The 21,579-nt window shown below is 34.0% G+C and overlaps 1 long non-coding RNA gene across 1 annotated transcript; it reads left to right on the plus strand.

Annotated features, from left to right (window-relative positions):
• Positions 1-1,001: 1,001 nt before the first annotated feature.
• On the plus strand, positions 1,002-12,028 carry LOC143192538 (uncharacterized). The gene is made up of 7 exons (XR_013004802.1): positions 1,002-1,175; positions 1,281-1,345; positions 5,302-5,681; positions 10,175-10,313; positions 10,403-11,078; positions 11,267-11,367; positions 11,472-12,028. It is a non-coding gene; the product is annotated as an uncharacterized LOC143192538 (long non-coding RNA).
• The last annotated feature ends 9,551 nt before the right edge of the window (positions 12,029-21,579 follow it).

Below are 21,579 nucleotides of genomic sequence, written 5' to 3' on the forward strand. Positions count from 1 at the left end.
TAATTTATCATAAAGACAAGTTGTAGGTTAGTCGGAAACGACTAGTAACAATGTAATAATTAAATAATAAAAAAGTATTTAGAGCCAACTTGGTATTCCATGTGAATTATATTAAAATCACGACCTCCAAAATTTGTGAGTATACAGCATCACAATGAAACCTGAAACTTGTAGTCAATACCACATTTCTTTGTCAATTTTCAGCAATTCGTTTATTTTTTCTCATAATTCAATATTAATTAACATTGTTGAAAACAAATAGTCTATACTTCATTAGATTGAAACTATAAAGAACGAGTTATTGAAAAACTACAATTGTAGAAAGACTCGACATATTAAAATTTCTTCACAGTCATATTAATTATAATTTCGGACGCATAACCAAGACTGTACTAATAAAGTTATCATTTGAGTTCTTGTTCTAGTTTCAAGTCCATAACTTATATAACAGTCATCAATAAAATGATGGACCTTTACTAATGTTTCTAGAAACATGTATCCGTGGTCAATCTATATTATGTTAACAACGCCTGATTCGAATATCTTCGCAACAGAAATCGGCCCATGCTGCTCCTGATTTAGGGTAAAAGTCGTTAGGTCGGCTATAAAGAAAGTCGAAATTAGAATGTAGCTTTGTTTTTTTTTCGACGATCTGTGATATTCTTGTCGTGGTCGTTTGATAAAAGCTTCACGTCACGACAGTACGGGCCCGACACGTCCTTGAAATCCATCAAAGCCTATCTGTGATTTCCCCCGTCGTTCACAGACGCGAACGTTAAAATAATTCCGTTCAGGTCAATCAAAGTATGTAAGGAGTGTCCATCACGTATTTGGTGACATTGCGGTGAGCTCCAGGACACATCGAACACCTCCGTGCATATCAAAAGCGTCACGTGCGACTACCGAGTGGAATTACTGCACCCGAAGGTCACCGCTGACGATGCCACTTGCCTCGATGATTAGAAAATAAAATATCGGTTTGTGTTTTGTAAAATATTTTTAGTCGTTTTCTCATAGTTTTATTGCCGCGTTTAATAGACGCTCGTTCACCCGGTGAATGTAAATTCGGTTATTATACCCGATTTCCTTCATTTTATCGATACAGTTGAAGAATCCTGTAGCGTTACTGACCCATAGAATGCGTAGTTTATTCAGAAATCGATTTAAATTTGATGGTTCGTCTTTCGAGGGTTTGTCGATTTAAGAACGGAATTTTTGTTGTATTTTTTGGCTTAATGAATTAGTTTTTTACCATTTTACATCTTGAATTTTAATTACAGCGAGTATGGGGACATACCTTTGTGAAATCAATGGAATAATTGCTTTTCAATTAGGTAAATTCGCAGTTAATTATATTCACATGCTAAATCCGTTATTAGAATTAACATCATTGGAATTATTGTAGTATTGTTTGTACTATCAAATATAACAACACTCGAGTAATAACATTAAAGTTAACATAGTGAATTATAATTATTTCATTAGTTCATAACTGTTATTTGTTTTTATATTTTTTTGTTAACATTAGTTAACTAGTTATTCATTGGTTTTCCTTAACATTGGAACATTAACTCTTAAAGCACATATCTAACAATTTATACTCAAACTTAATTATCCTGTTATTATACTCATTTTTCTTCATTTTATCGATAAAGTTTAAGAATCCTGTAGCGTTACTGGCCATAGAATCTGTAGTTTATTCTGAAACCGATTTATATTTGATAGTTAGTTTCTTGTGGGTCGATTCGGCTTAATGAATTAAAATTTTAGCACTTTAAATATTGAATTTTAATTGCAGCAAATAAATCAATGGAATGATTGCTTCTCAATTAGGTAATTTCATACAACGTACAATGGTACAACGTAGCGTAACTGTTCGTTAAATTATTTTCAGGACAGAAAATAGTCGAATAATTTTTGGTAGCTAAATTACATTTTGAGGTGAGATAAAGTTTATAGAAATCATGCTAAACAACACAACATTTATTTGAACAAGATTTGGCCTTGTATTCGTAACTGAAGGAGCTTCCAAAATGTGGAACTTGAAGGTAGTACCAGCTATATGTCTTTTATATACTCCTAATTTTTTAACATAATATATGAGCAGACATAAAAGAATAACGTTTCTATTATATCTAGTATAAAAACCAGTTTTTAATTTTAATTAGAACTCTGAGAAATAACAATTAGATATAAATTATGTCTATAAAAACTGTAAAAAATATCGATCCATAAATGCTTATCTAAAATTGACAAACTGAATTATTAACTAGTTTATATAATGTTAGGTAATGAAAGTAAACGTGATATTATTAATAATTTTCATATATGTGTGTATAAATGTGTAGTATAATTGTTCAATTGAAAAGTCCCCAGTCTGACACATAGATAGCGCTACTGGAATTAAATCCATATGTTTTTTTGTTAGGTCTTACCCTCTCTTACCTTCAAAAGATGCGTGTATAAATTTGACAGCTGTCGGATCATCAGTTTGTGAATTATAGTCTTTTAATTGAAGAAAATTTTATTATTGTGAAAAAAATTGATAAATAGGAATTTCGCGTTAAACAAATCTGAGCTTCTTACCGAAATACTTCTACCCATGATAAAAGACTCCTTATTTGTTTCATATAATTCAGTTGCCACAGAGTAAATATTTTCTGCAGGGTAACAACAATGTTAGTTTGTAGACTCCATGAAAAATATTATATATAAAAATTTGAAATAGGGATTTTCGAAAATTGTCAGGCATACTTTCCAGCCCAATATTCTGGGCTGGAAAATTCTTTTTCTTTAAAAATTAAAAAAAATAGTCGATATTCTGTGTTTGTACAATTATAAAACTCTCACAAAATTTTAACTCGAATGCTGGTAATCTATGAAAACGAATAAAAATCAAACAGTTGAAGGCAATACAAAGGCGATTTGCAGTTGTATTTATTTGAGTAATCCAACCAGGTATTTTTCAAGTGATGCGCTTTAATTTTACATAACCACTATTAGGTCTTTTCTATTTCTTAGGGATTTATTATAACGTTAACGATAACTTAAAAAATGTACTACAAAAGCGAGAGCAAGGACATTAATAAAGTGTAACTTTACATATAAGTATTTACAGTATCTTAAGTTGCTAAATCAATCAATATCTAAATATATTTCAAATATATGGATTATCAGATATATCGGAAAATCATTACCGGTTTCTTAAACACATGTCTCTAGGCTTAAGTATGTTACGAATGGACACATATGCAGTTTTATTCTATTGACATCAAGCTTAAATACTATACATTTTATATTTTGCGAAAGTAAGACCGCCATAGAATTATACTTCTTTGAAAATATCAAATTTCGTGTCGCAGAACGCGCATTTGCGGCACGCATTATTTTACTTGTTTAATCGAAAGAGAAAAACCGCTGAAAGTCATCTGTTGATGGTAGGGACTTACTATGAGCATGCCGTAATCTTAAAAACATGTGAAGTAGTTTTGAAAATTCAAAAGTGGTGATTTCGATGTTCAACATAAAGAAACTTATGGTAGACCGAAAAGGTTTAAAGATGCGAAACTGTAAGAGTTATTGGATGAAAATATAACCCAAGCTCAAGCACAATTCGCAGAAGCGTTAAATGTGACCCAAGAAACGATTAGCGACCGATTACGTATACTTATGAACCTTTTGGTTGCAAAACAATGCTCTGTGCTTGGTGCGAGCAGATTGGGGTGGTATACTACGAACTGTTGAAACCTGGTGAAAGAGTTAATAGTGATCGTTACCGAAATCGTTTCCGTATAGAAAAACCTCCAGAACGGGCCCAAAGACACGGTAAATTGATTTTAAATCACGATAACGCGCCGTTGCATAAAGCAAAACCAGCCAAGGAAGTGTTGAAAGCACTTAAATGGGACATATTATCGCAATGGTACACGTCGCCACTCACCAGATATCGCCACTTCGCCAATTTCGATGAAGTTAGAAAATGCCTCGATAAATGGTTTTGCTCGTCTAAGAACAAAGAGTTTTTTTTTGAGATGGCTCCATAAATTGCCTAAAATATAGGTAAGATGTACAGAATCTAATGTCAATACTTTGAATAAATATCTTTTTTCATTTTCTTGAAAATCATTGAAATTGAGAGCAATACATATTGAAAACAAAAAGTAAATTTATATCGGACTAATAAGAGTACCATATAATATCTACAATATTTAAGAAGACTAACTAAACATAATTCTGAATCTCATTTGGTTAAAAGTATTTTTAATCCTATAACATTACAAATAATACGGTATATTATCATAAAATAAAATATAAAAAACAAATATACAACATATGTAAACTACCATTCAAAAACATTGTATAAATAAATCTAAATATTGAAAGGGGTATTTCCATTTTAACTAGAACATCATGTTGAAAACATCGAAACTACACATTCGAATTGGCGAAAATAACTGTTATTTGGTTAAATTCCGGATTTCGTGGATTCTTCGCGTCTAAGCTCATCGGCACGACGAAGAAAGTGAAATTTAAACAAACCGTTCAGAACCTCGACGCGGATTAGTATTTATTAGACGCAGGACTTTTCCGAATAGATATAAATCATAGCGGCTGGAAGGCCAAAAACGAAAGAAAAAAAGCCGAGAGCCAAACATGTGGGTTTATCTGATTTTTAATTTATAACCCAACAATCGCGGGCAGAAGGTGTGGTGGACCCCATTAAACAGACTTTGACAGCCCGGTGGTCTCGGTCTGCCATCGGATCCACCCAACGAGCTGCCCATGCAAGAATGATTGTTGGCATTATTTTTCTTTGTCCTTTGTGTCACTGGATATTGTATGATAATTATAATTATTGGCAATGCTGGCTCGCATCGACTGGCGTTAGTTTGTTTTGTTGTTATGACAAATTGTTCGCGATATTCAAATCGCCTCGGCTCGTTCCGTTCCGATAACTGTATTTTTCTCGCTTGTATTCATCTAGTTTTTATGGGTAATCCAATTTATGGCATGTAACTGTTGTACTTTTTTCTTGTTATATTAATGTCAAATGCAGAGAAACACCGACATAAGGACAGGGAATAACATAAATAGTGTATATATTATAATAATATATTTACTGTTTACATATAGTTGCATGCGCTGTATAAAACAGCATATTTTGTTTTACGTCACAGATTTATTTGTGCTTTCATGCACTAACTATCAGGCCTCATATACACAATGGAGTTTATTTTTTATATACAAAATTGTTTTAAAAGGAGTTAAGTTTATGAATTTGTATATATTCTTTCTTTTAAGTGGGCTATAGAATAATATCAGAACTCGAATTGATATATAAAAAAATCATTGGTTATTTGGAAGTAAATCTAAATTATGAGGTCCTAGGCAAGTCCAGAGAGGCACTGTGGATGCACCCATATACTACGGAAACAAGTGCTTACACCGATACCTTTGGGTTCCAACTATCTTGAAGCTAATTAAGTGATTAACAACAAGATATAAGGAAAGACTTCACTCTATTGAAGACACCGAAATAATTTAACTCTTGGATAACACCGAACTAAGATGTTTACTCGAAACCAAACCATGTGAATTTGTGTAGTTTTATAGTGCAGTACACTAACTAGTTACAGCAGTTGGTAATAGATACAATATTATAAATAGATAAATAGAATCAGGTATTAAGCTAAATTATGTGTTTATAGTAGCATATAAAATACAGTCTATCCCGAGTTATTTTCTACAAACGTCATCTAAATTTGTGACATCAAAACGTAGACATGTTGCCGTATTATCAACTCTGAGTACTAGTTCAGTTTGCCTTTGATATACAGCAAAATCCCCATCTAAATAAAATAATTAAACAAAAATACTGTTATCAAATATAAATGTTTTTAACATTTCTGTTAATACCTGTATGCATCTTTCTTGATAAAACTAGATTTAACCACTGCATTCTCCTTCATTCGTTTACCATATATGCAAATATCTTACAATTATTTCTCTCCTGGTACATTTTAAGCAAATGCATTACACATATCTGTGCACATAAATCTTTTACACTCTACATTAACATTTCATACAGTTATCATATATTACTGTTATACTAACTTTTACTTGTTTCCACTCTCATCACATTGTCCAAGAAATTGGTACCATCGAATCAAATCATAGTCAGAAAGTTTCATTCAAGTGAATAACTAAGCTGTTAGCTTCCAATCTATCTAACATTTGTTCACAATTCTATCATTTCTTCCAAGTTCTTCTACCACGTATCTGATCGAGTTCATAAAAAATGAATGTATTATTAACCATTTCTGTTTCCAACATGAACTAGAATATATCTGCAATGAATTATTAATAAATGTTATGACTAATGAAACAATCAATCACCTATTTATATACTGTATAAAAACTACTTACTGTTTTTATGCAGTTCATATATTTAATCTCTTATAGAACTAACATGAAGAGGAACTAGCATGCATTGTTTGAAATATTTCAGTGACTTTGTTAATATTCAGTGCAGCTGCAACACGCTAAAAAATATTTTCAATAAATCGCATCAAATTAATATTTAACATTTGTATTTAAGATTAATTATTTATTATTTGTAAAAACGCTTATCTCTCTAAAGAATTTTACTCGAAAGAAGGGGACTCCATTATCTCGTTCCTGTTCAAAGTAACTGATTAGAAACGTAATCTGTTATGTGTGTCTTCAGAATTTTCAAACAGAGTAGTAAATAGCAGTTATTTGAAATTTATTAAAACAAGAAAATCATTAAAATGACGATTGCCGATTTATAATCTCTTATCACTATTGTTTATCAGAATTTAGCATGCGTTTGACAGCCGAAAGAGTTTGGAGGGCTAGTTCGGTTACACGTTTGTACTTATCAGACAGCATTGTGTCTCTTTTTCAATGAAATAAGATGAGAAAGAAAATATTGCCTGATTCTAAAGTGACTTTACAAATTGCGCCTGGCAATATATTAAACATCTAGATGATGTATGTTCAAAATAATTTTGGACGCACTATACGTGTAGTAAATAGTACATATAAGGTTTTTATTTATTTTTATTTATTTATTATAACGCTTATTAAGTATATATTTTATTTTAAAACCTTTTATTATGTTAAAAGTCTGATGAATTTTTACTTTTTAGTGACTTCCTTATTTAATTTTTTGAGTGCAGGTAATTTTTAAAAATATTTTATATATTATTAAAGGACCAAATGAACTTTCTAGATAAATATCTAGTTTGATATCACTGTAGAGAGTTAATTCGCAACATAATAACATATAATTAAACAAAAAAGGGCATATATTAGGAAAATGTTTAACGAGCTATGTTTCACGAGCTTGCTATATTGATATTGTTATACTTAAACAGCTCCAGATCTGTGGCATAAAATTAAGTGTGCGAGAACTTTTCTCACTTTGATTAATTGCAATTTACGATGCCGAGTAGAAGACGACCTGGCTTAGGTCATCGCAATGAATCAAATGTGCGAAGAGCTACTTCAGGTGCTTACCGCACTGATGACCAGGGACAGACAGATCAAGAAAATAGTCGTATTGCTATGTCAGAATAGCGTTCTTTAGAGATTGACAATGAAGTAGATAGGCTTAGAATGCAACGACTTCGTGCACATAAACACAACAACAGCGAGCACGACATAATGAAATTGAGCGAGTCTGTAGACACAGTGCTCCTGTGATCCTGGAACGAACTGCATTCCAGTATGATGTGCCAATAGATTATTATTCCGACAAATCGGTAACAATTGGGGAAAGGAAAATAATTTGTAAATATTGCAAGGCGTTAAAATACAGTGGTGAATCTACCGCATTATGTTCTAATGGAGGCAATGTAAAATTGCCACAATTGGTCCCACCACCAGATCCTTTACTCTCTTTGGTTTCTGGGATTGGAAATAATTCTAAGCGCTTCTTGTCCAACATTCAGAAATATAACAGCTGTTTCCTGATGGCATCATTTGGCTCTACACATATTATACAGGGGAATTTTATGCCCACTTTCCCACAGTAGACCCAAAATTGCATGCAGTAGTTACCAAACACATAACACATAGACCTTGAGGAGTTTTCAACTACAATTCACCCTGTATGGTTAACGACAAGTTTTCCAAGCGATACCCAAGAGACCTGATTGCTGAAACCATAACGGAAGATGATAGATATACCCACTGTATCGTCGGCGATCAGTTGCGGACAATGGGTGATCGGTAGTTGTGAAGGTAGGAGGACAAAATGTTGATATAGGCAATTGTTGGATCGTGTCATACTGGCCAATATTATCCAAAACTTTTGAGACTCACATCATCGTGGAATATTGTAACTCTGTGAAGTCGATGAAGTGCATATGTAAGTATGTTAACAAATGTAGCGATATGGCCGTCTTCGCTGTAACCAATGCAAATGACAAAATATCACAGTATCAGATGGGTCGCTATGTAAGTAGCAACGAAACAACTTAGCGTATCTTTTCATTTGCGGTCCATGAAAGACACCCTACAGTAGTCCATTTAGTAGTCCATTTAGAAAATGGTCAGGAGGAAGAAAGTCAACGAGACCATTCAGAATTCTCTTCCGGGACAGTTGGTTTCCTTCAAATCAGTCGACACCGTTATGAATTAGGACGACGTAGTCAACTATCCCACGGAGTTTTTAAATTCACTGGAATTGCCTGGATTACCACCTCACAATTTGAAGTTAATAGTAGAATCAGTTGTCATCTGTCACTGCGTAATGGACTGACTTGAGGCAACAATCATAAAGAGAAAATGCAAAGGAGAGGAAGCCTTGATCCTTGATTTACCATTCGATTGTAAATGTATAGAATTTCCAATACGTTAGGTCTTTGCGATGGCCATAAATAAATCTCAAGGCCAGTCGTTGGAAGTTTTCGGAATCAACTTGGAGTTTCCCTGTTTCGCGCATAGACTATATGTCGCGTGTTCGCGCCTCGTAAAATCGTAGTCTTTGTTTATTTACGCACCACAAAACAAAACAAAAATATGGTTTATCAGAAAGCTTTAAATTGATTAACAAACTCTATCATAACTGTGTGTGTCTGTAAATATCTCATTTATACCTTATAAATAGCCAGTATTTCAGGAAAATACTGTTTTTCAAGTATGAAACAATAATAATAATTCATTCATATCGAGAATTTTTTTAATTAATTACGGATTAGTATATTCTCAGAAATTACGTAATGAAGCTGATAAGTACAACACGTTCTTAAGTCCAATTATAGGTTTGCCGATTACTGTCATCTATTAAATTGTTTTCGTCTAATGAAACATTGTCCTTAGGTGTACCGTTAGAAGCTGAAACGACGAGGCACATTAAAACGGTTAAGTTATGCGCGTATCTTCGTATCGGGCTGAAATTAGTATCTCCAGCGTGAATTTTCAATACACAATAATTGTCATAAAGAATCGACACTTCACGCGACCGGTTTACCCACGCTTCTGCCAGCAGGTATGTCTCGATGAGGTCCAATAGGCGAGGCCACGGTACTAACACACTTGCTTTTTATTCGGTAACTTTTCAATTTGCTATTGACGCCCTGTTGAAACCTTATTAAATTCACGTATCGTCAATCTATTTGCTGATGCCAATTTTCTATATTTAGTAAGATCCATTGGCTCCAAAAGATGTTTTATTAATATAGGTGTTAGGTGAAAAAAAAGGAAATTTTCCATAATTTATTGTCGTAAATCATGTTTACTCTATTAATGTTAAGGCTGTTGAATATTATCACAGGAAATATAATAGCATTGTTAAATTGTACGTAAAGAATTGGAGAATGTCTTGAATGGTATGCTCAAAAATTATACATTCATTAAAAGCTTTTCTTTAAATAGGTGGGATATCGCACCACCCATCTATTTTAATTTGTTATCAATAGTTACCATTCGAAACAAAAAACTTTTGTTCAGTCAAAACCATTATGTAATTAATTTCTGGAGGTTGCAAGATAAGCTACTATTAGGTGCGAGTTTTTAATATATAAGTCGTATTTATATTTATGTGGAATAACCGCCTTTAAGAAGGTATTCTTAGGTGAACAATGGCGTTCCCAGTCTTAACCAAGAATGTAAAGTTAATATTGATTTATAGTTGTTTTTTTTTTAGTGAAAAATCTACAAAAGCATGTTCTTCCCCATTAACATCCAGTTTATCTAGGCTATTTTCGGACATAATTTGAATACATAGGCATTAACATCTCTATATAGACTTTAAAAGGATTCTAATTCACTGCATCTTCCTTAACGTATGTATTTATTATTTTATCTATATATGTTAATAAATATGAAAGGTTCAAAAACTTTAATTTTACTTGAAAGACTATTTTATTTTAAGGAAATAGGGGCGATTGCATGGCACCATATCCTTTTATCTAGGAATTTCCCGATTCCTGGAGCAGAATTAGTGTTTCTTTCCAAGTCCAAGGGCGAATACAATGAAGAAATGAACGATAAATTGTTGCTCTGGTTTTAAAATCAGTTCTTAGAGAATATCAAGGACCCATCAGTTATCGTTATGTACAATGAACTATACGATAATAGCAGACATGTTGAGAATATCCCTACAAATGTGTAGACAATAGCTGCAATTAAGAGATAACATGAAATATGTAAATTAAGTTTAAAAGAAACCATGCTAAAGAGTGAAATATCACAAATTGTTGCTCGGAAATATAAATGAATTGTTTAATTGCCTATTTTGTAATATATTTTTTTCAGAAAAAGATACTGGCTGAGAATATGGCCTCATAATATTACGTGGCTTTATTTCTGGTCTTCCTCCCCATCAGCGCGTATTCAATCTGATCGAATTGATAGGAGATGTGGAAAAGTATTACTACAACGGAAATACAGAAGCATTGTCTGGAATAATACTTTTAGTCTATATAAACTTCATCAGACCTACAGAATGTAAGAGTGACGGAATCAATGAATTAATGAAGATTTCAGGCTGACTAAGATCAAATGCTGACAATTACCACGACGTGTGATGAGAGTGGAAACAGCTAAATGTGAGTATATAATTAACATAAGATAACTTTAGAAAATCGTATTGTACAGTGTGAAATATTAGTGTCCACAGATATATGAACTATTATTCAGAATATACATGAACATTAGGTTCGAGGGATATAACGAGAGAACTAATACCTTACTGTCTTTTACATATACAACGCCTTGATTGAATCTAATTTTATAGATTTTATAGCAGCAGAAGAAATTAGGAAGAAAGACAGTGATATCAGAATGATTTCTGAGTAAAACACAGCAATGAAGGAAACAAAAACTAAATATAAAAAGGTAAATATGTTCTCTAATGAATTTTTTTTATTATTTAATTAATATATTGTTACTAGTCGTTTCTGTCTAACCAACAATTTGTCTTTATGCTAACTTAAATCTAGATATATAACTAGGAGGACCCATCGGCCCTAACTCAGTTTCTGGTGAAATAATGTTTGTACATGCCACTGCTGAATTTTTTAATATATGCACCTCACTACACAACACTACACAAGATCAGAGGGTTTGGTTCTTTTGAGTCTGTGTCTGGTGGTATCCAAAAGTTGCAATATTTCAATATTAGTATGAGAATGGAGTCCTTCTTCATGCCCCCTTGCAATTCTCTTGATTTCTTGACTGACTGTGGGTATCTGAAGGTCTCGATTTAGGTAATCAGTCCTATATTATTTGGGAGCAACCACAATACTTCTCAGGAATTTGTTCTGAAAAATTTTCTAATGAAAATGAAATACTTGTTTACTTGGATGCACAATTATTAGTTAGGTTTATTAAGTCTCCAGGGGATACCGTAGGTGGTTTAGAAAAGAACTTAATGTAAATAGAATAAAATAACTCTAACCTACACACTATTGTGATCGTTCAATCTACTGTAGTTTAGGTCTTTCGATAGTATATAAATTAGATGTACAGTAATGTTAAAATAAATTATATTTTATAATATTTTTGTTTCATTATTTTGTTTATATTGTTAAAATGTATAGAGGGTCTATGATAAATGCGACAACATTGCATCATTTTGACGTCATTGATTGAGATGATGCGGGTTGACTGCTACTTTGGATACACTATATAATGTTTCTAGTTGATTCTAGTGATCTAAACCCGAATTAGTACACATTTCTTTTTATTCTTTATTTGTGCTTCAATGTCATTATAGGTATTTGCGGATATGTTCTGGAAAATATTTGTTATCTATTTATTTCAAAATATATAACGTTATGAAAGAAAGAAAATAAACACGTATTTGATGCGAAGGAGATGATGTGTGTTGTATCCTGTTGACAAGAAAAAGTGCTTTACAGACTAGTGCCATTGTTATCAACACCTCCATCTATGGTAAACGGGTAATGGTAACGTGAGACATCCGTCTCTCCTACATTGGTCAACCGACCGACGACCAAACCTTCTATACCCTAACAAAGACACTAAAAACGACAAAAAGAAATCCCCACCGAAGCGATAAGACTTAATTGTCGACGCGCTCAATAAAATATCCCCCGAAATGATCTTATTTTACGTAGCGGCGGTCGGTTTTTGCCGATCGCGGACATATTTCTTCCGTTTTGCACCGCGACAGGTCGACTTTTAACAGCCACTCATCAGTCTCGTGTCGATTATAAAATTCCCCATTTGCGTTTAGCGAAAAAACATAATTGATTACGGGAGGAATTTTTATGTGTCCCGTTTTATGGCGGTCTGGACGAGACGTGCTGCCATGTGACGGCTATTCAGCGTTGCTACGCCTGTTGATCGCACTTTCTGTGTGCGGATGGTACACGCCGGTGCCCTCGCTTCTCGGAAGGAGTAGCGGCGGCAGTCGAAATGGACGAAATTTTTTGATGAGTCGCTTTTTTATTTCTGCATCTCGGCGAACAATCTACGATGTAGGAAAACCTTATTTATCGCATTGAGGGGGTCGTCTTTTGGTTTATTTTTTCGGACTATTATGCGGCCTGGAGATGGCAAGGTAAAAGTGTACCAGGACCGTTCCACATTTCCTAACTAGCAAGCGAACATTATTTGTTACTAATACTGCGTCAATTTCCTGTCGCTTAATGAAATTTACCACTTTATACAGGGCGGTCTAAAACACATCATGAAACATTTTAAGTGACAATTTTAATAAATCAGATACGTTAATAAAACGACAATGAATAACAATAACATGCACCTTTAGCGATAATATACAGGTGTCGATACAAAGGTTTAAACGTTACTTGAAATTTTCGGTAATGGATCGCAGGTCTTCTGGCGACAATCGGTCCAATTCTCGAAAGAACGATTACCTCAATGACTCCATTTTTGCGGCGTATAGCACAGGCCTTGTAGTCCATTGGGTTGAGATTCAACGATGTTCGGAAAATGTGCTCGGCACCTGTCTTGCCTCGCTATGGCCTTCGGCCGGAGCGAAGTCCTGTTGAGACGTCTAGCTCGCATTACCGAAGTGCTACTGAGCCCACGAAAGTACAACAGATTTTCACAACTTGACAAACCTAATCTCTCAGATAGATTCATACTTCATTCATGTGGTATTCAAGACGCAGTCTCCTCTCGTAAACAGATTTCCGCAGGAGTCTCACAAGTTGCTCCATTAGCCCCAGCCGTCTTCAAGCTCTATATAGCTGATTTATCACTGCACAAACTTTCCCACACAGCATTTTATGCAGATGACACCGCTTTTTTCATAAACGGTTATAGTCCCGACACTATTCGGAACAGACTTCAAGACCAGATAAACCAGCGTTGCATAATTGCGTGGTACAAATTCTGGCGGCTGCATATAAACCCTAGCAGCCCCTGGCTTCAGAAATGTTCATACCTTAGTCTCTAGTTCGACTGCAGATTCCAATAGTCAGCTCAAGTACAGCACGTTATTTGAAAAGACAATGGCATGTACCAATTCACCTTTTATTTCCACTCCTCTGCAGAAAAAGTTTCAATCCCCCAGAAAGCGACTCTGTACAACATGCTAGTTCATCCAATCTGCCTCTACAGAGCACAGGTGTGGTACATGTATGTCTCTGAGAGACAACTTGAACTACTCCAAGTGTTCCAATCCAAAAAAGTCTGCGAGTCAATGCCCCATTGTTTATGATGAACACTCACCTAGAATCAACTCACCAGTTTGTGAAGAATTTCACGACCATGCTCAGTGCAAGGCGCCTCAAAACACGATAACACCAGGATTAAATCCCTACTCATCCACAAACCTCGGTAGTAAACCAACTACGATAATCCCGGTCGTAACTCGGGGGGTCTGTCGCCCGCAAAACACTCATTATCCGGAATCCGAAGCGACATCAGTAAAAGACCATTTTGTTCCAGCAGGTCATCATGGAATAAGAACAAAAAAACTTGATGAAATACAAAAACGGGGGGAGGGGTTTCTGCTAGCACAAGTTCTACCTCAGACAATGATTGCAGATTTTGGCGACTTCGAGCTACTGTTATTTTGGTCTGTGATCATCTGTCAAATTCTCGTCTGTAAAGAGGACACCTAGCAGCGGCCCGTCGCTTGAGTAGACGACTTCTCTTCGCACCTGCTGGTTCTCATCTGTGAGGAGCTGAAGTTGAACTCATTTTTGGCTATTTGAATAACGGTTTACAAAATGCCCAGAAATATAATCTCAAATGTTGAACACCGGCGGGGTACCAGAAGCGCCAACAAGGTCACGATAACGAACATCTGGCAACCCCGAGACGTTCATCTGGGAGACTATTGAAGGGTACTTTCATTCATTCAGTGACTGACTGTCGCTCAGCTCGACTGCCCAAGCTTCGTCTACAGGTAAACACAATGCCACTTCCATTTACCTATTTGTGCTATCCATCAATAAAATAGCGATCACACCATGTGAACAACCACCATTTCATTTCCTCTTACCTCCATTCACCGAGCCCATATAAACAAACCTATACTTACACCAATCTTGCGTACCGTGCAAGTTTTTTGACAACTTTATGGTTAGCAGAAGTGTTAACGCTGCACTTTCTCACATTTGGTGTAAGATTGAGCAAGCGAACAATTTCACATTGGTGTTTCCTTTGGCGAAACAGCTCCAAAGGAGCACTACGTATGTCTGGCATCCTAAAGACATGACAAAATGAATTAGTATAAAGCGGAAACTCAACTCAAATGGTACATAAACATCTAGACAACACAACAAAATAATAATTAGTGTGCTACAGTGCAATACTTTGGTGTTAGGATAATCTAATATTTCATGCAGCTTTTTGAGACACCCTCTATGAATACTCTTTTAACATTTCTTCATTATTTATCTTTTCAAGATGGTATTACTATGCATTAAATCGCATCGGCCACATTTGTATCCCACTTTATGTTGAAGCCTCACTAACAAGTTCCATTTTTCAGCATATGTTATTTCATTAAAATGTAAAGAGAAATAATTTTTTCGCTTACCGATTCAATTGCACTTGCAGAAAGCTTCCTTTTTTTACATCACTATGAAGGAAAAGGCAGCTTAAAGTCATCGAATGCTGTGTAAAACTTATGGTAATAAACACTACATCGACTGCAAAATGTGAATACTGGTTTCGACATTTTGAAAGTAGTGATTTTCATACCGAAGTCAAAGAGCGTTCTGGACAGTCAAGTAATAGCACTTCCATTTTAATATTTATAAAAATATTTTCACCGGTTTTGCAACACGTGATGGAGCGTAGTAATGCTGAAGAATAACATTGCTGTGTTTTTGTTGCTATAAGCTTCACACAGAATTCTAAAACATTCAAACGGTTATTTCTTCAAATTGAATTAAAAAACTAAAACTTTCTTCAAGAGCAATTTACTTAGTACAAATTCAGACCTTTTCAACGCACTGGATATTTTTTGTTCAAACTGTGACGAAATGAGAATGACATACTGAGAATTGAAGCCTATCGGTGAGGCTTCAACATGAGGTTAGAAATGTACTCGATGCGATTTAATAGATACTAATATTATCCTTCAGTATTATTTTGTAGGCAAATAACAAAATTATAACTGAAACTCAATCTTGTATACGAATAACGAGATCACCTATATGGTTACAATTTAATATAGCTAAACCGGATTTCAAGGCTAGAAGCGACTTCCTTCATATTGAAGCGAGATATCTTAAAGATAGAAAACTTGGCTTGCGTTACTCACTCCAGAACAACTATGCAATAGGTAAACATATGGTCTTGATAAGTGAGGACACATATATTGATGCTTATTATCTGCTTACTGCTAAAACCATCTAGAGTAAGACTGCAAGAGATATTTATATTTCCAAACAAGAAATGACAAATGCTAATGATCAAAATTAAATTTATTGAGAGTTTGCACTGAATTTACAAAATATTCTGAACAAGATTATGAACATATATTTTCAACATCCGTCTGGAGGCACTGAAAGCGTTCGATGGTACCTCATAACAGCAGTACAACCATCCTAGTCTATTCAAAGTTTATTTGTATATGCGTCACCAAGATGTTTTTTGCAATCGCAATTTGTAAATTCGTTTTAGAATCGGACAATATTTTCCTTTTCATTTTGTTCTAGTTAAAAAGAGAAACAATGTTGTCCGATTAGTTCGAACACGTAAACGAATGAACCTGTCAAAGTCGTCCAGTTTTCAGACGTATGCAAAATTATTGAAAGCAGTAGTGATAAGAGGTTACAACTCTAATATATAAACTATAATTAACTGTAGTTTTTATTATTATTATAATGTGTTATTAAAAGTTAAGTTTATTAATTACATAGTGTGGGGCAAAAGTCGAATGCGCGCCATCTTAGTTATGTGATCTTAGATGACATCTTCTTAGATCTTTGACGATGTGATGTCTAGCTCAGTTTCGCTTTAACCATTATATTTTGTAGACCTTCAAATTTTATTATAAGTAAATATACGCCACAAGAACGAGCAGAAAGAGTGACAATATTTATAGAAAATAATCTTCCCATTATTGCAACTCAGCGAAAATTGCGTCAAAGGTTGCGAGACTTTTGCCCCTCGTTGTAGATATTACTTTTAGTTCCTGCTTCTAAAATAGAGATTATTTTTTCAACTGCTGCTAAAGTTTTCATTTTAATTCAACAAACTTTCCTTTGGTGCGCCAAATAATCTTTTAATAAAATGAACAGCTCACAAAAACGTGTTTGTTTAAGTTCTCGATTCTTGTGCAACTAACCAAATGACTTTCTATATCGCATTTTTATCATCCAAATCTAATCATTACCTCTTATCTCTTTTATTTCATATTACAGCACTAAATTAAATTTTGTTATACACCCAACGCATTTCCCTTTTTAGGTTTATCGCACACGAGATAGACCAACTGGCGGCTTTCACTAAATTATAATCCGCCGGAATATTTCTCCGCCGAGCTGCACATTTTCTCGACGGGCATTTTCGTCTTCACAATAAAAATCTAGAAGGTTTTGCATTGCCACCGTGGACAAGGCTGTTTCGAGCGAGGCGCGGCACGCGGAAGAAATGACATTGGGTGACAACTGCCAACTCGATTTGTTCGGAATTCGGTATGGAGCGTCGATAAGATGGAAACGCCCGGACATAATCCATCAGGTGTTTCGAGTTAACTAGTTTTTGTGGGGTTCGAGATATTTTTTTAAACGGCTCCTTTACTCCAGTGCCAGATACAAATATGTTACTTTCAACAAATACGGAATTGATTGATTGATTATTAATGAAATAAAAGTATGCCGTGTTTATGAGGAAGTGGTTGATAATAATTGGTGATAAAATTGATTAAAAGGTTCCTTAAAATTATAATATTATATATAAAAAATTGACATATTTTATAGTCTTATATAAATAAGTAATAAAATTAATAATAAATTACATAACTGTTTATAACAATGACATCGTCCTATTAGGAGATAGAAATATGCATGTAAAAGTTCGGTCAAAATTAAACTTTCAAGGTCCCATTTTATTTCACCGTCTCATTCACAATGCCTGTATCATATTATATGCGAGGAAACTCACAAACCTTATTAATACAATATTCTAATTAAAGTATGCCCTGGAAACTTTGAGAAATGGCTCAAGTTGTTATGATTATAAAACCTAAAAAACAATTTCACAGCTACTAGTATTATCCAACGAATTTGAAAAAACACCTGTTAAAGGGTTAAAACCAATCGTTAGTTAAAGGGCTCCACTATCTGCACATCAGTTTGATTTTAACATTTAAAATTTGTTGAGGTACATGATATCACAGACATTATTAAAAAATCAGACGCAGAGAAATCTGTTTGATCGATGTATGTATGTTGAAATATAGCTTATTTGTAGGCATAGTGCAAGCCTGGCATAAGGGATTTATGTGTAAACTCTTAAAATGTTACCGAAGCGAACTATTGAACTAGAATTAAACAAGGAAAATCTTACTCAACAACGAAAGAAACAAAAGCAGTTGTACCGCAAGGTGTTGTCATATAACTGTTACATGTGTAACATTATTACACTATACAGTAACTTAAAACTTCGTTGTATTAAGCACACAAAAAGCAAAAGAAAAGAAATTAAAATTTAAAATAAATATTATATCTAAAATACCAAAGATATATTGGTTATTGGAGAGAAAGTCTAAATTATCCGCAAATAAGTTGCTGCTGTACAAGCAAATTCAAAAAGCTACCAGGTGAACCACAATGTTATTATCCCTATTCTTTCGTAAATAAACTACATGATTTTCAAGAAAATTTAATATATTTAAAGCATTGGCCATTTTATTCTATACATCTTACCCATCTTCATCGATATAGCTTCATATACATACACTATTCATTTGAAAAAAACACTTTTTCCAGCTTTCTTTTTAGAGCCACTTTTTCTAGCTTCTTCCAAATTGGCGAAGTGCTGCTCTACAAGCACGTGTCACGCACGTGTCTTATTGATGCGAAAAGTTGATCGTCAGTCGGGGCAAGGTATGGAGAGTGCGGTGGGTACGATAATGTGTCCCACCGAATGTGCTTTCAAAACTTCCTTGATCGTTTGTGCTTTATGAGACGGCACGTTATCGTGTCAAACCACTTTACCGTATCTTCAGGCCAATTCTGGATGTTTTTCAATCAATGCGTGGTTTAAATTGATCATTAATTTTCGGTAGCGACCACGACTAAATGTTTCACTAGGTTTCAAAAGTTCGTATAACATCACGCCATTCAGGTCCCACCAAACACAGAGCATTGTCTTGCGACCAAACCGACTTGGCATTGATAACCGTTATTTTTGCGCTTAGGGTTTTCAATTAACAGCAATTTTCAGCATTCGTCACTATCCGATGCAGAAATGACTTCCAATCATATCTCTAAATTACCATTTCACAGACGATTTTTCGATTTTCTATTTGCCTGTAATTTATTTGATGTGGCACCTATATTCTCATTTTTGGATTTCCCCATTGCATGTAGTCGAGTGCTAGTCATTTCTTGGGTCTCATTTAAGGCTTCTACCAATTATTTCGAGTTTGGCTTGGGTCTTGAATAAATAACTCTTACAGTTTCGCATCTTCAAAATTGTTCTGTGTGCCAGAACGTTCTTTATCTTGCAGATCCAAATCTCCATTTTTAAATTTTCGAAATTACGCCTCACATATATTTCACGTTGGCACGCTCATGCTCATTGGAAGTTTCTACTAGCAAATGATAACTATCGGCTTCCTTTGCGCTTTTTCCTGTAGGAAACTTTTCATTTTTAATGAGCAATAAATCTATGAGGGTGTTACTTTCGCAAAATAGTATACATATAGCGTTCAAGTAATTTGATTGGTCAATCTAAATCTTCATTATAAGCACCTGTAACATTTCGATGAGAAGACGATTAATCGACCAATGAAATTTAAATACAAATCAATTTAATTTCTGGAAAAATTATTAAATAATATTCAAAGAAATATAATGATAAATATATTGTGTGAATATAAATGTAAGTATATATAATACAATATAATATATATATATATATATATATATATATATATATATATATATATATGTATATATATATATATATAGATATATATATATATATATATATATATATATATATATATATATATATATATATATAATATCTTTGTTCTTTAAACCTTCAAAAATTATTAAGAAGATAAATCTTTTGTAGTATGAATGATAATATTTTTCTGTTTCATTCAACTTATGTTGTGAAAAATGTGAAAAACATTATGTATTATATGACGCGTTGTTATTTGCGAAAAATTATTGTGACTATTTGAGAATGCGAATCATTACATACTAATTTAGATTTATAGTTTTGACTTTTAAAAATGTTTATTGTATAAAAACAAAGAAGAACCTAGTTTTAGATTAAAATTACATCATTTTAGTAAGGGTCGATGATTGATTATTCGGTCTGTGAACATATATGTTACTGATTATGCCGTTGTACATACCAGCACCATATAATTTACAGTTAAACGACGCGCGTAAGTTCGAATGGATCCTATACCGAAAAAGGCTCAACGTTACGTACCAATTTATATTAACCACTTGTCTTCCAAAGAGAAAAAAGTTATTGCTCTCGAACAATTAATCGTCGACAGTGTCTTTCACTGGTCATTAGCGAACCGTTCAATGATTATTATATTCATCATTAAGCGCGTCTGGCGTCTATACTTTAATAATTTGAATGACATATCTATTGTTATACGGGCCGGGAATGGAACCTTTTATTGATTATTGTTGTCGTTGTCTCTTTTTTTGTTCTGACATTTTACTTAAGGAAACCTTTTAAGATAATAATAGTAACTGAATGCAGTTTTCATAGATCGATATTTTGCCTTCTAAATCACATAGCAACATTAATTTAAAATTCAAGAATATAGATTAAGAACATCATTGTTATATGGTGTAAACAAACTCAACAACAGGTTAAATGAAAAGTCCCCGGTCTACTATAATATGTTAAAATATTTTTTTTGGCAAAATTAATTTTTCTTATTCAACATAATTCCCTTCAAGGGTGATACACTGATTATAGCGACCCTCAAACTTTTCGATACCATTTTTGTAGTACGATTTGTCCTTTGCTTCAAAAGAGGCTTCAGTTTCGGCAATCAACTCTTCATTCGACGAAAATTTCTCTCAAACGAGTATACTTTTTAGATCTGAGAACAGGAAATAGTCGCTGGGGTTCAAATCTGGAGAATACAGTGGATGAGGAAGCAATTCGAAGCCTAATTTATGGATTCTTGCCGTCGTTTTCACTTAGTTGTGGCACGGTGCACTGTCTTGTTGAAGCAGTACTTTCTTTTTCTTTAAATGTGGCCGTTTTTCGGCGATTTTGTCCTTAACCTTAAACGACGGTCCAATAACACTATGTAATAGTCGCTGTTGATAATCCTTTCTTTTTCGAGATAGTCAATGAAAATTATTTCATACGCATCTCAAAATACAGACGCCATAAACTTGCCAGCCGACTGTTGCGTTTTCCCACGCTTTGGAGCGGGTT

The sequence above is a fragment of the Rhynchophorus ferrugineus genome, unplaced genomic scaffold (genome assembly GCF_030347505.1).
Source record: "Rhynchophorus ferrugineus isolate W39M unplaced genomic scaffold, kcgeb_rfMv2 rfM3, whole genome shotgun sequence".
NCBI lineage: Eukaryota > Metazoa > Arthropoda > Insecta > Coleoptera > Curculionidae > Rhynchophorus > Rhynchophorus ferrugineus.